This window comes from Pinus tabuliformis, chromosome 8 (assembly GCF_031772625.1).
Source record: "Pinus tabuliformis cultivar Carrire ecotype Pingquan chromosome 8, CPIR1, whole genome shotgun sequence".
Taxonomy (NCBI): Eukaryota; Viridiplantae; Streptophyta; class Pinopsida; order Pinales; family Pinaceae; genus Pinus; species Pinus tabuliformis.
Window position 1 is genome coordinate 1594235262 of NC_142294.1, and position 6191 is coordinate 1594241452.

Genomic DNA, 6191 nt, shown 5'->3' on the forward strand with positions numbered 1-6191 from the left:
AGAAGAACTATGACAATGGGAGAATCGATTGGGGAATATGTGGAAGAAGCACTTCAGATTCAGAATCACTTCAGAATGAAGATGAACAAGCAAAAGAAATATTAGGTATTATCCTTTGGTGATACATTTATCCATCCATTTGAAGATGATGAAAGTTATAATGAAACAATTGAATTTGCTCTTATGGGTCAGAAAGAAAGATATCAAACAGAGGTAGAATTTAAAAGACTTATAGACAAAATTAGATATCAACAAGATCTATTGCACAAAAGGGTATGTATCTCCAAAGAATAAGTTACCAACCTAAAAGCTCAACTAGAGGAAGGAAACAAGGTAAGGAAGCTATTAAATGAAAAGGAACATCAATGTCAAAATTGCAGGATGAAGTGACATCATTAAGAAATGAAGTAAATGAAAGGAGCACAACAATCAAGAAACTCAGAGAAAGATCCAGTTACTATGAAAGTCTTGAAGATACGATCCTCTCGCTAAAAGAGGATCTTGAAGAATCAAACAAGCAGAATAAATAACTACTCCAAGCTCTTGAAAAATAAGAAAACGAAGTTCTTGAATTAAGACATCAGTTGGAAGAAGGAAGAAAAGCTCAAGAAAACATGAAAAATTAATATCGTGAAAAGGAAGAGCAACATTAGGTTGAGGTAAATATTCTAAAAGACAACTTAGAAGAAAAGGATAAGCTTTTATGATTTCAAAATAGTACTAAGATCTTGGATGATATTCTTAGTATTCAAAGGTCTCCTGCTATCAAAACTGGTCTTGGTTTTCATGAATCTGTTGAATGTGAATCTAGTTCACAAAATAAGACAAGGAACTCTAATGCACAATCTAAAATACTTCACAAGGAAATGAAAGGTCAATCCCATCAACAACCAAGGAAATAAATTCTTCAAAGAAAGTCTTTTACTCCTCCAATGAATAATGTTGAATGTTATGTATGTCATAATCTTGGACATGTTGCAGCCAGATGTAGAAGTAGAATGGTTCAATACCATCACATAGAAAGATCATCATGTTCCAGGTACTTTAAGTAATATTGTTTTTCTTGCAATATGTTTGGTCACAAAGCTGTCGATTTCTATAGAAGGAATATGAAGAATGTAAGATGTTATGCATGTAACAAGCTGGGACATATAGCAAAGGAATGTAGGAACAAAGTACGGGCACCATACCAAAAGGAGAAAACATCATCAAACTTGAAGATATGGAAGAAGGAAGTACAGTTAGAAAGATGTGGCACAGCACAATGTATAGACATAACAGATTTATAGGAAGCTGAAAGTATAAAACTTCAGTGTTCTCAATCTCATACGAAAGTTTCATAAATAGAAGTCGCGAGTTAGATAGTGAATAGTTGCGTATATGTCAGTTTGAGAATAGCAGTGGGACAGGCACAGGAAAAGGGTCTGATATGATTCTGTCCATTATTTGCTCTATTTAATAATGGTTACAATCTGTTGATGATGTCTGGAAATGTCTTGATACTTGTAAGATGTTTAGAAGTGTTTTGATCCTAACTTGATGATGATGATGCCTTGATACTTCTTGTTGATATATGCATGATCAGATCTGATAGTAAACAAGATGGCACAAGTTCAAGGGGGGAATATACTTTTAATAATGAATTGTTGGCATTATGGTTAATAGTCCTTGGTGATGATGCTTATATGGATAAATGATACATCTTGCTATGATATCATTATGAGTTGTCCATGATAAAATCTCATATAATTCTTGGAGTTACAGAGTTGGTTTTCAGATTAGATTTGTGGTTGATCCTCTGATGATGCATATATGGTGCTCGCATGGTGATCTTCATAAGCATAAGGAGAAGTACAAAACTTGAATACACAACTTCATTACTTATGTTGTTGTTGACATATAACATAGCTATTATGCAGGATTCCTATAGTTCTTGGTGCTCAGATGGATGAGGATTGTTGATGTTGATGATATCAAGAAGTTTTGACAAAACATCTTGAGATCAAGATACATAGTGCTATATACAGTATGCTAGATACATGGATGATTACTCAAAGTTGCTTTGTTGGAGACATGATGATGATGAGTTCTTCCTATAGGATTATAGGTTGATACTTACATATGTTGATTGATGCAGATGTTCCCGAGTGATGATACATGGATGATATATAAGATCATGCAGATCTTGATGTTCATGAGATGGCTATGGTGTTTTTCACATATGATATAATGTGAATGATTTTGTATGTCATACGCAGAATTCATTCATGGAAGGCAATGATAATGTTCAAAAGGATGAGTTGATATCTATATGCAGACCTACCTTGTTACAGGTTGATGACTTATACACTAATGGTCATATACACATTGCTGGTCTGGAGGCTATTGATAGAATGGAGCAGATCATACAGTGTGTATGATAGTTGCTGATCACTATCATGGTCCTGTTTAGATATTTGGTCTCTATTATAAATGTCATATATATCATTCAATGTAAAGGTCATACCAAGACTCATGATGTAATAGTTTGTCTCTATCTATTGTAGTCATTTTATGAATCCATTTTGGTCATATGATGTAATTTGTACCCCCACTATGCATGGGAAGGATGATGTAATATTTCGGTCATGTATAAACTATTGGTATCTGGTGTATCCCCACTTTGTTGGGTGGATAAGTCAATATTGGTATATCCCCAATTGGCTGGGAGATGGATGTATGTATGAGTCTTTGGTGATAAGAAGGTCATTTATGATGTATAGAGTCTTGTTCTTCTTGTAGAACATCTTTTTGCAGAACTTTCTTACAATCAAGGGGAGCATGAACATCACACTTCAGTAGAGCAGAGATTTCAGCATGTACTCAGAGGGAGCATGGATAGATTGGTACACCTTGGCATATACAAAGGGGGAGCTCAATCAAAGATTTCAGCAGGTACTCAAGGGGAGTATGGACAACAAAATGTATCTCGCGGAAGAGAATATCTTGGTCCACCCTTTGCCCTTGATGTCAAAGGGGGAGAGTGACTTGTTATGGTTTTTGCCATCAAGTCCAAAGGGGGAGATTGTTGGCATTATGATGCATATGTTGTGCTTGATGGAAACCCACTTGTAGTAGAACAACTCACTAATATATAACCAGATGAATCTACAGAAGAGATATCAGATGTGACAGAATACATGGGATGAAAGGCAGCTCAAAGGAATCAGTTCAGATGTAATGTACAATAGCAACTTATTAAGATGACAGTTCTCAATATGGCAAGTTAGCTTTGCCATCAAGTCAAAAGGGGGAGATTTTTGGCACTATGATATAGGTGTTGTCCTTGATGGAAACTTACTAAGATGACAAATCATAGTTCAAGATCACAGAATGAAGAAAAAAGAGATATACATAGGTTCCCCTTGATAAAGCCGTGTATACATGCAGGTTAGCTGACCAAAAGGTGCGTATACGTATACACACACTTTCATGCAAGGGAAGGTGCATACATTTGGTTTTGGTCTGTGATATTTGGACCATGGTATTGTGATCCATGGTATTGGTATAAGGTATCTTGTCTCACGTATTGACCCTAGGTATTTGATGCAAGGTATTGGGTCTAAGTGGTTTTAGACCATGGTATTGGGTAAGGCCTAAGACTATAAAAGGAGGAGAATATAATTAGGCAAAGGCACTTAGAACATCTTGAATATCTGATGAAGTATGAGATCCAGAATGCAAGTTATCGGTTCATGATGCTTTGCCTGATCTGAGCTAAGGAAGAATTTCAGCGGTTGATGGAGAACAAGATCTAAGGATAGATCAGGATCAAATGGTTTGAAATGAATCAACTCTATATGGGTTGATCATGCTTATTCTAGATCTATATACTGACACATGCACTGTTCTGATCTGGGTATAACTTAAGTTTGAAATAGTTGAAAATCATGAATGAATAATTACAGATGTATATGCTAGTTAACTTTGATAAAAGCGCGTACAGACACAGGTTAGATACATCTAAGTAGCGTATAGAATATGAATCATGATGTTTGAAGTTACAAGTGGTTCTAGTTGTTGATGAGTTCTGGTGACTGGTTACTGGTGTCAATATTCTGCATATTCGGATTGGTTGTTTGTGTTTAGCTTTAGTGTTGATGTATGAGATCTAATAATGGATTAGGATCATAATGACTTATCTTTATGAGATTTGATGGAATAGATCTGGTTGCTAACACATGTATTATCCTTCATTAGTGATGATGTGGGTATGTATGAAGTCAGGAAGTGCGATGAAGTTATAAGAAAGTAATTGATGACATATACGTTGGTTTGCTTTGGTGAAGTTGCGTATACACGCTGTTTCAACTCTTCCATGTAGCGTATACACTCTGGTGCATGCTTTTGATGATACAATTGGTTTTGAATATTGTTACAGAGTTCTATGTTCTGCTCTTTGTTTTGGTGACTACATTTTATTGACAGGGTTTCAGTGATTCAGTATTGGGTGATTCAGAGATTGATGATGCAAGTGGTGATTGATTTTGTTCTTCAATGATATTGATGGGTCCAGTATGAAAATTGGATGAAACGTGGCCTTCAGATTATGATGTTGTGTTCCATGAGTATCCAATCTGAAAATTTATGAAACATGGTACCTGGAGGAAGAAAGAGAAGGTTGAAGCCTTCTGTAGGTTAGCACCTACATACTAGTACATCAGCTAGTACAAGAGCTAAGGGGGTTGTAGCTTTGTTCCAAGAGAAGCTGGAGAACGAGAGAAGGTTGTAGCCTTCTGTAGGTCAGCACCTACGTACAAGTACATGAGCTAGTACAAGAGCTAAGGGGGTTGTAGCTCCCTTCCAGGAGAAGCTGGAGAACGAGAAAAGGTTGTAGCATTCTATAGGTAGAAGCCTGCGTATTGGTATAAGACTGCTCCAATACAGAAATATTGTAAAAAGAATTTTCTTATTAAAAGAAGATAGGGACGAATTGCAGCAGGTGGTTTTCACCCACATTAGGTTTCCACCTTACATCATGGTGTTCATAAGTGCTTCTTGTGTGTGATGATCTGTTCTGTTTTACTACTCCTGTTTACTGTTCATATGGTAATGAAGTTCTGATGCACTAATTAAAGATCAACATTTAATGGTTTAACTGAATCATAAGGTTACTGGATATATGGTAGTTGCATTACACACAGCTGCATGTACACGTGAGTTCCATTATCTAAAGTAGCATATATGAATCTAAGTATGGAAATGAAAAAGTTATATTCATTTGATAATATTGATTCACCGCCCCCTCTCAATATTATTTCCAACAGAGTTGGCATATCAATCTATGGTAAACCATTAGGGAAGTTAGAATATATTACAATCTCAATTGATTCATGGAACTACCCTGTGGATTTCCTAGTGCTGCCTATGCAATCACCAGCTAGTGGCCATCCCCTAATTGTGGGCAAACCATGGCTGGAAACTGCAGATGCTTATATTGGGTGTCAATTTGGACATATGGTTCTCTCGAATGGATAGAGTACTAATAATTTAATGTTATATCCCCTTGAAGAACCTAGTCCATTAGTAAAACCATCGGCCCACAAGAATCCTTTACCAAAGGAAGAATCTGAATCTGAAAATGAGGAATTAAGGCCAGTCCTTACTATTGGACAGGCCCTTCAGTTGAAATAAGAAAAAGAAGATGATACAATTACCACTTTTATTAGTCATCCATGTTCTATTTCAGACTCAAATCAATGAATTATAGAGTCCGTCTTGAGCTGGGAAATGTAGTAAAGTATCAGAACAACCAATGGATTCGATGAGCTACTTACATCTACGTACCATTACAACATTTCGGTGGAAATAGAGCCAGGGAAGACCCTGAATATCAATCCATATCTGTCAGAATCCCAGACGAAATAGATCTTGGACATTCTTCGAGAACAAAAGGAAGCATTTTCTTGGGACTATATAGACATGAAAGGAATTCCTGCCAATTTATGAACCCATCATATATAGATCAAAGAGGACTATCGGCCTGTGAGACAACCTCAGAGAAGGATGAACCCTGCTCTAAAAAACATTATCAGGGAAGAACTTCAAAAAGCTACTAGATGTGGGATTTATCTACCCCATTTCGGATAGTCAATGGGTTTCTGAATTAGTGATGCTTCCTAAGAAAAGTTATAAATGGTGGATATGTGTGG